The sequence below is a fragment of the Leopardus geoffroyi genome, chromosome C2 (genome assembly GCF_018350155.1).
Source record: "Leopardus geoffroyi isolate Oge1 chromosome C2, O.geoffroyi_Oge1_pat1.0, whole genome shotgun sequence".
NCBI classification, from domain to species: Eukaryota; Metazoa; Chordata; class Mammalia; order Carnivora; family Felidae; genus Leopardus; species Leopardus geoffroyi.
Genome location: NC_059333.1, coordinates 147685437 through 147700467, shown reverse-complemented (window position 1 = coordinate 147700467; position 15031 = coordinate 147685437). Strand labels below are relative to the sequence as shown.

At 48.7% G+C, this 15031-nt stretch overlaps 1 protein-coding gene across 3 annotated transcripts in view; it reads left to right on the top strand.

Moving 5' to 3' along the window:
• Positions 1-15031, top strand: part of OSBPL10 (oxysterol binding protein like 10) — a 313648-nt gene that overhangs the window by 262152 nt on the left and 36465 nt on the right. The window lies entirely within an intron of this gene.

The following is a 15031-nucleotide window of genomic DNA, read 5'->3' as shown; positions in this document are numbered from 1 at the left end:
TGTTTCTCTTGTTTTAAGTGTCTTGTTCGTAGCATTTGCGTATTTTTCAATTCATGCGGACTTTTTAATTAATATTTTCCAAGCATTCCTTTTATATAAAGCCAATTCTTCATAATGTGGGGCAAGTATTTTGTCCACATCTTGGGTGCACTTCAGCGATAAGAAGAAATAGCAATTATGGTTAGAGTCACCACTATGGAATCTTTTCCCATGAAGGATTCCTTCTCTTGAATCAGCTTGAGAGTCAGACTCTCATCCTTTTGTAAGTTAGCATTAGTGTCAAATGAAGCCCCAGAATTGTGTGTGTTGCTGTCTAGGAACACCACCGGAATGAGCCAGTATGTTGCTCTGGGTTTGTGTTGGCTGATTTATAGGGAGGTACAGCAACTATGGGAATATCCATGAGCCAAGATAGATGCTTGTCCTTCTTGAAAACGTCATCTGGCAAGAACCAGGCGGTCCTCTCACGGAGAGCATTAGCTACACGGAGCCCTTGTTATCCTTCCCCTCCCCTTCCCTTCTCCCTGGTCCTACCTCTGCTCTGAAGCAAATGGCTAAATGTGTAAGGACTCATTTGACAGTGGTTCTGATTGGGACCCTTTGTTTTCACCCAGGGTCTGATGTTGCCGGTTTTTAAGGCAGTTTTATGTGGAATACTTCTCAAGTTGGAAAAGACATTTCTCAAAAAGAAATGTCAGAAGTTAATTTTTTTTTCTAAAGATCTTATATTATGGATGACATGATAAAATAAAGTTACCAGTTAAATGTCGATTTCAAGCAAAATCTCACATACCATGGGTTATTTTTATTTTACTGTTTTTTTTTTTTTAAGTTTATTCATTTGAGAGAGAGGGAGCGTGTGTGAGCAGGGAAGGGGCAGAGAGAGAGAGAGAGAGAATGAATCTCAAGTAGGGTCCACACTGTCAGTGCTGAGCCCACCACCATGGGCTCGATCCCATGAACCGTGAGATCATGACCTGAGCCAAAATCAAGAGTAGGATGCTTAACTGACTGAGCCACGCAGGCGCCCCACGGTGGGTTATTTTTAAACTTGCATGAGGGGTGTTTGTTTCGTGATCATGCCGTACGAATGGGGTGAAGACTTAACTGTACAAGGGTAGAATATTTGTCAAAACATTTACCCAAGTGACAAAACCTGGCTTCGAGAACCCTCATAGGGTTATGTTGTGCTGGAGAGATGGAAACTCTGCATCAGAGTGATCTTAAAAAAAAGAAAAAAAAAAAAAAACGAAAACAGGAACTTAGTATTGAGAAGCATGTAGGTCCTCCCTGAGTATGTTTACACCTTAAAATTCACTGTCTTCTTTTTGTGCTAATTATGATAACCCACAGTTCTGATCGTTAATAGTGCTCACCACATGTGTTCATGGTCCCCCAGGAAGACTACAGCTGTCTCACAAATTTTCCCTTGAAGTTTCCACTGAACGAAGCATTTGAAAATGGGGCACAGCAGAGTGTGATAATGTGACAATTTTTAAAGTAGGAGACATAGTAAGCCTCATTTGGATTTTATGGCAGTGGAATAATAGGGAAAAAAAAAATGAACCGTTAACGATTACCCTCTTAGATCCTAAGTATCAATTCACATTTGAATGCAAGCACGGAGAAACCTTCTTTGAATATCCTCTGTCACAGTGGCTAAGAGAAACGGACATACACAGTGCAAATTAAAAAGCAGAGAAAACGCCTGCTATTTGAGCCCAAAGGTATTGAGTGGAATTTAGAGATCGTAGCTTTAGCAGCGCCTTGTTGGTGCTTCCTCATCGTAGAATTAAGAGCTGTGGTGGTTTTGCTTTGTTTTGTTTTTTTTCCTACAAAACATTAGATCCTATTTCTCCCAGATGCTTTTCTGTCCGTTAATATTTACAAAAACCAGGATATAGTGGAAATATATCAGAACTCTTCTTAAGCAGAGTAAAAAGTCTCAAGTTGCCCGAGCTTTGTGGTGTTTCTAAAATTCCTGGCTCATCGGCTCCTTTGAGAGCCAGGTAATAATAATCCAGAAATTACCTTTTGAAGTGAAAGGGCATAGATCTGCTGGGTTTTAGATCCTCGAAGCCTGGGATGTAACCGTGTACTCCCGGCACGCAGGAAATCCTCGGCGAGTGTGCGTTCTGTGTGGCCTGGAGAGAGCATTATCTGCAGCGGAGTCCTTAATGCACTTAGCATCTTTCCATTATTCATGACACAGTCTCTTTTTGCCTGCAAAGAACAGTAGATGCCTCTTGCTTTTAATGACTTGTAAATCAAGACTATTCTGTGGTTTGCTGTGCCACTGGCTCTTTCCAGTGTTTTTTGTGTTACCGTAGCCTTCCAAAATTGCCACTGGAAAGAGTCAGTCGGGAATTTCTCAACGAGAGGCATCGATGCTTCAAATGGACAGACGAAGTGGAAAGTCACAACGAAAGGACCGCCCTCTTCCAATCCAAGTTTATGGCTTTCCATTTCCATTTTAGGGCTGTCACGTGAAATGTCCCGAACCTGGTCTCCTGTTGAGAAACACACTTTGTTTCTTCAGCTTGCGCCTACACGAGTGTTTGAGAACACGTGTCCACTTGTCCGTGTTTGGATCACCTGGCATCTCTAAGCCGGTGCGGTGTCCACACTAGGCGCTCGGGATCCGGTGTGGAGGGTCGGGGAGGGGGGGCAGGAGTACGTCTTCTACCAGTGTTTGCGTGCCTGCTGCCTTTCTCTGGTGCTCCTCTCCACCCCCGTGGCCTTCAGTGGTTAGAGCCGTGCTTCTCAAATGCTAGAGCGCATCAGAAGCGCCTGGAAGGCTGGGCAGAACACAGGTTCTGTGGCGAGTGTGGGGGAGGAACTGGGAGGTCATTCAGTGGGCATAGGGGTTCGGTTTGGGAAGATGAGAAAGTTCTAGAAAGCTGTCGGACAACAGTGTGAATGCGGTTGACAGCCTTGTACGCTTAAAAAAAAGTTAAGATGGTGAGGGTAGAAAGTGATATATTTGTCATAACTCGTGGAATTATACACTAAGGTCTCTATGTTGCACCATGTATAAATTCTATTTCAACTAAAAAATGAAAGCAAAAAAGCCCTAACATACACAGATCTGGGTTGCTTGTCCCCGGAGTTTGAGTCCATAAGTCTGGGATGGGTCCCTGGACTTGGTTACCTTTTTTTTTTTTTTTTTTTTTTTTTTGCATTTCCTTTCTTTCTTTTCTTTTTTTTTTTTAATATGAAATTTATCGTCAATAGTCTTTGCCGTCACGCTCACAGTGACGCTGAGCCTGCAGGTCTGGGGACACACCTTACGTAGGCCTGATGCAGGGCTCCTCCCACGGTGGCTCTGCATACCCTCGGTGCTTTGCATCTTTTTTTTTTTTTTTTTTTTTCTGTCCCCATCAGGAGTTGCGGCCCATAACCGTGCATAACTTGTGGCATAAGCAAGGCCATCCTAGCAATTAGCGGCGTCAGGTGGAGAGTCTGAAAGCATCACTAACGTGGTGCCATCGACCTGAGTTTCATTGTGTTTACTTTCTGAATAAAGGTATCTACTGTCTGCAGAAGCAGAAGAGATCCATCACCCAGCACAAAGCGTAAATCAATAATAATTTAAACCGTGGATATAGAAAGTCAGAATTCTTGATGTGCATCCATGGTTACGACAGAAACAGATCATAGGTAGTAGAATTCCTTTCTTTGAGTTTTTAGGTACAGAGTAATTCTATTGCTATTGGTTACCCCCAATGCATCATTCCTTCAACATTTTATTTCTGAGGTGACAGCGTTTGTAAGATTGTCCTTTTGTGCTTCCTTAGGAATTTTGGATTTTCAAAACGACCTCTTCTCACTGAGCTTTAGATTACCAGGAAGTTAAGGAAAGATAGGGCTGGCAGTGGCCTGTGAGTGACCTTGGCAAAACTTACCCATGGGGTTTGAGAGGAGGGAAGGATTGTTCCTGACCCAGGGTCATGGGAGTCTGTGTCCTGGCATGGGGCTATTTTTGCAGAGAAGTAACAAGTGGTAGACGAAAACGAACTGGGAGAGCATTAAAGGTGGAGAGCAGTACTGTCTAATACAACATGCAGTGATGGGACGTTTGTATGCTGACCAATAAGGTAACCACTAGCCACATGTGGCCAGTGAGAACCTAAAGTGTGGCTAGTGCCTTTAGGGAACTGAATTTAAAATTTTTATTTATCTATCTATCATCTGTCTATCTATTTTTTAATGCTTATTTGTTTTTGAGAGAGAGACAGAGACCGAGCATGGACAGGGGAGCGGCAGAGAGAGAGGGAGACCCAGAATCGGAAGCAGGCTCCAGGCTTGAGCTGTCAGCACAGAGCCCGACGCGGGGCTCGAACTCACGAACTGTGAGATCATGGACCTGAGCTGACATCAGACGCTCAACCGACTGAGCCACCCAGGCGCCCCTAAATTTTATGTATTTATTTTTAATTGATTTACACAGCTACACGTGGCTGGTGGCTACCACACTGGGCATGTAAGTCTAGGGGACGGAGTGAGGGTGCTGTCAGCTCTAGGCTGGAGAGAGTTCAGGGTGGGGAGCAGGAGGGGAAGGGAGAAAGGGGGCAGGTTGAGGAGAGCCTTAAATGTTGGGCTGACTGGATAGTTCCTCTGGGCAGTGGGACAGCTCTGAAGACTTTTGAGCAGAGAAGAAGGTATTTGGGGAAGAATGTGCCAGTGGCTCAATACAAGGCGAAGCGTAAGAGGAGTTTGGAACAGAAGGAGAATCTGCAGAGTGTTAGGATCCTACAGTTACGTGCCTAGGGCCTCGAGTGTGATGGCAGAGTGAGGACAGGAGGGATGTGTAGACCAGGGGGCCGTCTGGGTGGTGGGGCGCTGGGAGGTGTCTGTGCGCCTGCAGGCCTCACGTCTGGATGGGCAAGGAGGACAGTGAGCCACACGGAGTCAGGATGCTGGTGGGGCCCTTGTAAGGTGTCTGTTGGATCTGAGAGGAGGGAAGGTAAGATGATAAAAGCTTTCTCCCCCTTGAATGCTACCTGCCTGAATGAGCCTCCTTAGCTGGTTTATGTTGCCCATGGCTTACTAAAATAATTCCATCTGCAGGCACTTCTGGCCAGTCACGTTTTGCTTCTGGTTCCACCTGCTCCTTTCGGTGCTCACTTGCTTACCTGCCTGCCACCATCGTTCTGCTTCCCCTGGGATCCCTGGGCCCCTGCGATAGCTCACTGTTGGATCCCACAAATGGGAACCCCAAACCAAACCACTGTCTGTCCAGCAAGGCCGCAGCTTCCAAGAGGACTAAGCCCGTTTCTGTATTCCTTACCGTGCCTCACAGAGAGCCTGACGTGCCTGTTTACGGAATGAAGGAGGGACCCTTCCTGGAGGCTGTAGGAGAGATCCATTTCTTTGCCTTTTCTGGCTTCTAGAGGCTGCCTGCTTTCTTTGGCTTGTGGCCCGTTCCTCTGTCTTCAAAGCTAGCCGTTGCTCTCTCCCTGACCACACTTCCCTAGGCACGCCTCCTTCTGACCACAGCCAGGGAAGAGTCTCCAGTTTTCGGGATTCCTGTCATTATACTGGATCCATTTGGATAATGCAGGACTCTTGTCTCAAGGACCTCAGTCGCCTCTATATAGGCCTGTTTTTTTGTCACAGCAGGTGACAAAATTCACAGGTCCCAGGACTAGGATTTGGACCTCTCGGGGACACTGTTTTTCTACCACAGACAGCTCAGGGAGAGACGGTGAGCCGGCAGTGGATGCACGAAGCCGGAGTTCAGGGCGAAGGCTGAGCTTGAGACAGACATTTAGAGGCCATCAGTGAATAAATGGTTGAAAGGCGTGGCGTCAGGTGGGCTCTTCGAGGGAATGAGTCTAGCGATAAATCCAAAGCCATCTGCTACCTGGCCTCGGCCAAACTACCCCGGCCAGCATGCTGCTCCTTCTGGTGGAATGTCCCCTCCTTTCTCCGGCTGCCCCAAGCGCTGCTCTTTGGTGATGCTCATCTCAGAGTCTGCCTTTCTGGTCACCCAGGCCACGGCCTTCCTTCTGCCCTCGTCGTGTCTGACTTTACATGATGCGTCCTTTCATTTATATGTTTGTTCTAATTTTTTAGGTAACAGCTTTGTGAGATATAATTGACATGCCATGCCATTCACTCATTTGAAATGTTCCGTTCCATGGGTTTGGGTTTTTTTTGTCCAGATAAGTCCATGTTAGAACATTTTCATCACCCCCAAAAGAAACCCCATACTCTTTAGCTGTCACCCTTATTGTACCCCTCCTTCTAGTCCCTTCCAACCACTAACCTGCTTTCTGTCTCCATACATCCGCCTGCTCCTGTAAGTGGAACCATGTAATATGTGATCTTTTGTGACTGGCTGCCCTTTTCACTTTGTTATTATTTTTCAAGTTCATTTATTTTGAGAGAGAGAGAATCCCAAGCAGGCTCCACTCTGCCAGTGCAGATCCTGACGTGGAGCTCGATCCCACGACCCGTGAGATCGTGACCTGAGCTGAAATCAAGAGTCCGACACTTAACCCACGGAGCCACTCAGGCACACCTGTCCTTTTTATTTTAAATCTGGATTTTGTCCTTGCACGCTCAAGTTGTCCCCGTTTTTCTTGTTTTGTTCATTCATTAAAAAAAATTTTTTTTTTTTTTTTTTATTGAGCACCTTTTATAAAAACCAACCCTTGTTTTGAGACTCTAGAAACGAAAGGCCGAAGGAGACAGGAGTTCTAACGGCAGCCTGTCGTGAAGGAGTTTCGATGAGGCTAAGCTGACGAGCACAGGGCCACTCCGTCCCACCCCTCGGTTCCTAGCTGATGTTACTGATTGATCACAGCGTTCCTTCTCCCGGAGCCTAGAGGTGGCTTCTAGGTCCACATCAACCTGGAGCTCTAAGTAGCCGGTCCAGATAATCTGTGTTCCTCTACTGAAGGAGATTGGACTTCCCAGTTCCAGCCGGAAAGCAGACGCGCAGTCGCATAAACCCAGTCGGGGCGTGCCAAATCGGGTGCCTCCAGGGTGCCGAGGAGCTCCTCGTTAGGACGGAGGGGGCCACGTCTGCCCCTGTGAAGTGTGGCTGAACTGAGTTTCAGAGGATGAGATGGAACTTAGAGGTTCCACCCAGGGCCAGGGGAGAAAAAGATCCATGACCTCCTCCAGCGGGTCACCAGCCGGTCCAATGCAGAGACCAGGTCTTCGGCATCCTGTATCTTTAGTAGCTGATGTGGGCGCGGGAGGCAGTTCGGGGGATGGTAACTCTTGCAGCCCTCGTGCCTGTTAGCCATTCAGCCCACCTAGAGGAGGCCTTCTGTGTCTTAAACCGTTGCTTTTCCTCACGCCAGAGCCTAGAGATGCTAGAGGGGCTCTCGGAGGGGTTTTGTCCCTCCCTTTCCTGGGCCTTCTAGAGAACTTGGGTGGCCCCTGCGTGTGCCGCTCTGTGACCCTTGCCGCTTTGTATTTGTCTCCTGTGGCTCCCGGACCCGCATGTGATTTGTTCCGGAATTTCTATGACTCCCTTACTGGTGCAGCCCTAGATCCCGGAAGGAATGCTCCCTCACGGCCAGGGCCGTGGACCGTGTGGGGGACCCAGACCTTGACGGCCCCGGAGCCCTCCGTGTCCTCGTTGTTGGGGGGGGGCTGACCTACCACGGGAGCCCGTCCAGCATCACACAGCTTCTGAGGGATGGCGAGGGGGACGCGGGTGCCGTGGCAGTGGCTTCTAGATCCCCGCGCCCTCGGGTGCCGCCGGGCCCCCCGTGGGAGAGCCACAGGCTCCCGAGCGCAGTGCTTGCTTACTGAGCATTTTGCCTGGGCCCCGCTCTGGGCTCAGCACTTTCTGTGCTTTGTCTTCTGTAGGCCCCTCGGCAGTCGCCTGAGGTGTGGGGAGTTCCGCCTCCATCTCAGAGATGAGCTGGAGCCTGACAGGCGAAAGGTAGCGGATTCAGGATTCACATCCAGGCCATCGCTCCGGCTTCGCTGCGGCGATTACGTCCTCTGTTTTCGTGCCCTCCCTCTTCTCCTCCTTGAGACTTTGACCCCAGTGCTCACAAGCCTCCTGCGAACTTGAGAGTGTGGCGTGTGCTGCTCGCGGGCCTAGGGCCATGGTGATCGGTGCCCCGCAACCTGGCATAGCTTCGTTTTTAGGGAGTCTTGGCGAGCTCTCGACTGGGCCGCCCATCCCGTGCCGGGTTGGCTTGCGCAGCGCTCGGCTTTTGCCGATCGACGTGGTGTCATAATGCATGGGACGCAGCGCTTGGCTCTTGGGCCTTCTCGTCACGTATGTGCCCTTCCCTCTGTTCCTGGTGGCTGCAGATGCTGGAGGGGCTGAGGCGTGGATTGTGGCCTCCGGATGCCTGCTTTGTCATTGGCACGCTTGCTTCCCAGGTCCCCAGCTGCAAGATCGTCGCCTCCCCCTTCGCTGCCGCTGCTGCTTCCTTCCCTGCCTTGCACTCAAGGTTTTCTTTGCTCCTTCTCAGTTCCTTTCTTTCTTGCTTTCGTTGAAAAACGGTTTCTGAGCAGCTCTGTGGAATGAGAAAAGGCCTGATGTTATTTGCTGTGAACGCCTCTCGCAGATATTTTTTGAAAGAACACCTGTCGCATCCTCTTGGCGTAACTGTGCCTGATTATCTTGGCTGATGACGAATGCCCCCTACTCCCTCCCCTCCCCAGAAGTGACTTCCTTCTACCTTCCAGGGTGTCTTTTCTTTAAAATGAACCTTTCTGCAGGTTGGCCCCTTTGCTCAGGAAGAGCGTCTTTCCTTCCAGTCTGTGCGAGCCAAGTGTGGTAAATGTGTGTGTATGTGTGGTTAGAGCAAGAAAGCCAGCGCATCCACTGGGAGGCAGCAGAAGGATTGTGATGTCAGTGGCAACCAACTCAGCTTCTCCAAAATGGCAGCGGGGACAAGCCCGCTGTGTGGACATGCTTGTGCTTGAAGCTGTCAAGGATTAGAGCCAACTCCTCCACTGGGTTACCCCCCGCACAGTAGCCTCATTGTACCTACCTCCAAATGGCAAGATAAGGTCCCCCAGATACGGTGGTGGCCTGCGAGGCACAGTTGGTCACCCAGCTTTGGACGTGGCTCCACAAAGAAGGCAGTACACGCGAGGAGGCTTCAGTAGCCGCCCTGCGTCAGGGCCACGGGACATCAGCTGCACAAGACATCACCTGAAGACATGTGTCTGACATCACGCCGTTTGGTATGACTTCTGACAGAGGAGAGCATCTTTCCGTTCACCCGGGAGACCCTCCGCTCAGCGAGGATGGCCTACTTTGGGGGACTTGGAAACAGGCACAAGAGAGACTCTTCTGGGGAAGAAAGACCACCTGTGCTAAGCGCGGGAAGGACAGTAGGTCATCAGGAACAGCCGTTTTACATTCATATGACACAACTTTATGTCTGTGTGTGTCCTCAGGGGAAATAGTTTTTCCAAGCGTGTGATACAGTGAGTGCCTTGCACTTGAGAGTCATGTGATAAAAATGTCTTACTGGGGAATGAGGGAGAAAAACGCCAAGTGAAATTTGCTGGACTGCTGGCCATCTTTGTATGCCCCATGCTATGCTAATGCTATTCTATTGACTTGTGTAGGAAGTTGGACTGGGTCTTCAGAAACAGCTGTGCTGGTGTTCATGACCTTGGCTATTAGATGGGGCTCCTTGGGATGTAAAATTTTTATGAATGTGAAGATAAACAATGAGGATCAAGTCATGATTGTGATAATTTGGTTAAATATGCTATAAATATTGGAGTGAAAAAAATGACTAGAGATATAAGGGACTTGATACTTGGTTTTATGGATTCCCTACAGGTCATCAACAACGGTAACACCGTTATCATGAGAACAAAAAAATTGTTTCAGTAGTTGGTCCTGGGCACTTGTACCTCTTAGACACTCCGAACTCCTTGCTTGTCTTTTAATATTCGCTGTGTTTATTTGTCGCCTTTCTCTGTCTTCCGTTTACCTCTTCTTCCAATCTCTCTGAACCCCCCCCCCCCCTCAGCCTCTATCCATGTTTCAACTTGACATTTCCTATTTTTTCTAGAACCTCTCATTTTCTAGCAAACCAATGTCTATTGACTCCTATCTGTAAAGTAAGCAAATGTGTGTTTGTCCTGGTAGCCATTATTGCATGTTACTGCATGTTCTGTGTAGTAGCAGAGGCGAGAAATAAGTCATGTAGGGGGACACCTTGTTGCCCAGTTGCTCCTTTGTGCTGCTGCTGCTGCTGCTGCTGCTGCTGTATATCATAAGGTTTCTCTCGTTTGAGGGTGGATATCTGAGGGTGGTGCTTTGGGTCGTCTCCCCCACCGTCCAGCTTTCTGTGACCCTCAGAATCTCAGATGTTCTTTTTGACACGGCCGGGTTTCCCCATTTTCGCCATAAAGACGATATCTGGACAATGTTTGGTTCTTACCATTCAATACCAAGGTTCTTGGGTCTGACTCAGTTTACCCTGTGCCTAGGTAACAGTGTGGGGGGAGAGATGCCAGCCTCTCAAAATGTTGGGCTGCAACATGCTTGCTGATGGAATAGAATTTGATGGCGTTGTCTAGCTGCCTGTATTTTCTGTCCTTGGTCGGGCAGACTTTTAGGAGAGCTGCAGATCACTTGAACTCAGTGGGTATGTTTTCTGATGAAGATATTCTTTACTTAAGGATACCTGTTCTAGGGCACTCATTTGGGCGACAGATGGCAGCAGGTGCCCATCTCAATCTTTGTTACAGTAGAGCCCACCTACCTGCATGTCGGCGATCTAAGGGCTGTAGCGTGGCCTTGATCCACGTTCAAGAGTAAATAGTCGTCTTTAAAGGTCGAATAATGTAGCCACCTAGGCTTCTCTCATAATGCCTCAAATCTAAGGATTCAGCCCTTTGCATTAAGACACTAGGTTATTAGACATTTACAAATAAAGAGAATGTTAGTAGATCAAACTACTCAAGTTGGCCTCAGCTCTCTGAGAGCCAGTTAAGCAAGGAGGAGAGATTGTCGTGAAGAAAGAGGGCTGGGTTGCATGCACTTTGTCTGAGGAAGGGGAGCGGGTGCAGGTGTGGGGGTGGAGTGAGACCCGTGGCAGGGAAATGAATGGACCTCGAACATAAATGTCTGTTTCATGGTTTTTCCTGGCACTGACTCAAAATGTAGTTCAGTTACATATGTGTATTGAATAAAATAGATTGGAATTTCCATCTTGCTTGGAACTTGCATTTGTATTGCAGAATTAAGAGTTTGGGTAAGAAGGAGAGGCGGGAGCAGAGTTCAGTGTTCCCTTCTGCACTGGTGTCCCCCTGGAGGAGGCTTGTTCAACCCACGTCAACCTAACCCAAGTCACGATTTTGCTTCTGGCTTTGGCCCTTGGCCGCCGCCTCACGGATGTGTTGCCCGTTGCCAGATGAGAAGCGGAGGTCTGTGGTGACATGGCTGCAGATCCTGTGACTGTCTCTGACTGGAACGCGTCCCATCCTGAGAGTCCATCTCTCTTACGGGGTCTCAGGCCCCTCGTTCCTTGAGAGGCCTGAGGTCAGCCCAGGGGCAGATCCTCTCCTGAGAGTCCAAGGAGAACGTGGGCCGTCTCTCTTGAGAAAATGTCCAGATACACAATTTTTGTATCAAATATCAAAGGTAGCGGTAGATATTTTTAGGAATGTCCAAAATGCCCAGATTAAGAACCTTTGCTCGGGGGCACAAGTCCCTTTGCAGCCACCGAGGAGTGTCCCCGAACCCCAGCCTGCTGCCAGGAAGCTTTTTCCTGTCTGTCACATTTACTCGTCCTTCCCTCTATTTGCTGATAGATACGAGTCACTTCATTTTTGTAGCATCATATGCCCTGAGGTGCTCATGTGGTAGAAATATTGACTCATTATTTTTGTTTTTATTGAAAGCCTCATTTTTCCAAAGCCTGCTTCTCCTTAAGACATATTCTGATTCCATTTTATCTTCAGGTTGGCATACGTTTTTATGGCTGGGCTGGCTCATTTGCAAAGATCTCTGGGGGATGGCAGGATGTGATGATTGTTCTTGCTCAGTCTTAGGAACTTTCTCAGCATTTATAAAACCATGGCCCGGGTCAGTTGTTCTTCTGAGATTGAGAAACACTGGATTTCACAGCAGACAGAATTGACAAACTCTTGGCCCCAAAGGGGAAGAAGTCTTTTAGCCTTTAAAATGCCAGTGAAGCCTTGTTCTTCAAATTCTGCATTTCTTGGTGGTGCCCGTTGACAGTGGCTGCTTTGTGGATGCTGGCAGATTTGTATGTACATTGCCAGCCGACCTCTTTCCAACAGGGTTGACCAGTTGGATACTCCTACCTTCTCTCCTCATGCCTCCATTTTGGACCCAACAGAGGGTGGTCTTCCTTTCTGCAAAACACTGCGTTCCATTGTGGGTAGAATCAGGCCCTTCTTTCCTCTAAGATGTTCATTAACAACATGATAAATGTTGGTGGTAAAAAAAAAAAAACAAAAAACAAACACCTTTTTTTTGTTGTTGAAAAAATTTTTTGATGTTTATTTATTTTTAAGAGAGAGACAGAATGTGAGTGGGTTGGGGCAGAGAGAGAGGGAGGCACAGAATCTGAAGCAGGCTGCAGGCTCCGAGCTGCCAGCACAGAACCTGACCCGGGGCTCGAACTCACAAGCTGTGAGATCATGACCTGAGCCGAAGTCGGACGCTCAACCGACGGAGCCACCCAGGCGCCTCCTTTTTTTTTTTCTTAAACCCTGATTATTCACTTGAGTTTGAGTGGGAGAGGGTTTTGCAAATCCTACCGTAAGAAAACAGGCATATTCCCAGGAGTTCTGGGAGAGAAAACTATGGCTGGATCCTCGGTTAAGCTTAGGCAGTTGGCTGAGGATCCAAGCCAATGATGTGTGTCAGACTCCTCATGGCTTTTCTCCCCTTGGCAGGACTTGAGGGCCCCCACGAGCTCTGGCCTCCATTCCCCCCGGAGTGAGTCCGCTTCTGGGGCTCCTGCACCAGCCTTAATTCTCTCTCCCATAGCCAGTGTCTCTGTGAGAGGCATCACCAGCCACAGAGGAAATGTCCTGTGGATTGAAGTAGGAGGAGCTGGAGAGGTTTGTGCGCACACTGATGCATGTACTTAGTATCTCGTGGCAGGATCTCATAGAAAGATTTCCTGGCTGCCGGAAGTCGGGGACAAGCTGGGTCTAATTTCTGAGCATGGCAGGCAGCAGGAGGGAGTGTGGTCCCGGGTCGTCTCTGAACGCGGTGCACCGGGTGCGGCGCGTCGCGTGGGGAGGATGGAGCTTTCCCCGTGTGCTGGTGTGTGCACAAATGGGAAATCACACTTTCAGAGGAAGGGATCATCCTTTGCCTCATCAAGCTTCTGGCAGCCTCACTTGAGCAAATGATTTGTGCGGACTGCGTTCAGTACCGCGTTCAATTCCAAGCAGGAGCGATTGCACTCGAGATGCAGCTACCTCTCCTGTTGAGACGTTTAAGGGCTTTGCATGCCGCCGTCCCCGCTTCCCCCAGAGGGTGCATGCTGGTAGCTTGATTTGGTTTTGATTGTCCTTTTTCCTCCCAAATCAAGATGCCCGGGGTGCTGTCCTCTTCTCCTCCAGGCGCCCCTGCATTGAGGGGAAATCTGCTAATAACTTCCCACTGCCCACCAGGTCACCACGAAGGAAGTAGCGACCGCAGCACCTTTGCCATGGGGAGGGATGGCGTCTGGGCTTTCTGACTTCAGTGGCGTCTGATTGGAACCGTAGACTCCCAGCGCAATGAGACAGGCCTACGTTCCCAAACTGAAATCCAGAGGAGGGAGAACGAAGGGTCAGGAGGGGCAGGCTGGTGGGAGGGTGGCCCTGCTTTTCCTGGCCTTTCAGCCATTCTGGCTCAGCGGCCTTGGCAGTGGCTGGCACGGAAGCACAGCAGATGGGTGTCCAGGAGGTGAAGCTAGAGGAGAGGCAGGGTGGCCTCCGGAGCCCCTCCTTCTCCGACTTCCCAGCGTTAGAATCAAGGCAGCCCAGTCCCCACCGACTTCATCTGGCTAGTCCTTTCTGGAGCAGGATGGGGGGCAGGGTCCCCAGTTATTTCAGCATATTCCCAACAAAACAATTTTCCAGGGACGTCAAAACAACACGCATTGCGATGAGACTGGAGAACAAGGCACACGGTGGAGGAAAACGCACCTCTTCTTGGTGGGGGGAGAGCCTACCGCCGTGGGCTTCATTCAGGTCTCCCCAGTGGTCTCTCCAGAATTGGGGGTGTTCAGAGGTGACTGAGAATAACTTGAGAAGTATGTCTGTAGAAAAATGTCTATTTCAATGGGAAAATGTTCAAATGCCTACCCCAGGGGAGAAGAGCATCGTGTTTTCTCCGTGGAGTGTCGGTAAGGAATGGCCAGCACATGTAGGTCAGGTGGGTCAGTTACAGCCACCTCGATCACTATAAGATAACCTTTGGGTGTTGGAAGTGCCTTTAGATAAAAGGAGAGGGGCCTAATGGAGTTGATAAATCATTACTTTTTGCAGAGACGTATGGGCAAGTCTGTGTCTATTTATATTAAATACCTTGAGCTGCTGCATTTGTGTCTACTAAGTGTATTGGCCTGACCTGTCATCGGTAATTAGAAACAGTTGTGTAATGTGTTTGCGGAGTGCATCGGCTTATGTATGGACAAGCAGCGTAAGAACACAGGTAAATGTGGAAAGGGGAATTAAACTTACCTCTTTCAGTAGAATTCCAAGGACAACTATCCATTATAGCCAGAGTTCTTGATGTCTGGGACTTGGAAAATGTGGTGCTCAGCCCTCTTGCACATTCCGCTCGCCACTTGCCTGTTTCCTACGCAATTTGAAAAATCGGAATCCAGCAATGGAATGAATGAACTTGCATTGAGGAAAAGCAGGGTCTGTTGGAGAGCACAAATGTGAGCATTGTAAAATTTTGGTATTTCTCCTTAAATTTTTATTTTTGTCACCCTTCCTGAATTAATGCCAGCTCTGAGACTTTTTTCTTTTCTTTTTTTTTTTTTCACACTTGCCGCAGCGATATTAAGTGATGTGAGTAGAAACAGTCTCAGAGTAAATTTTCTCG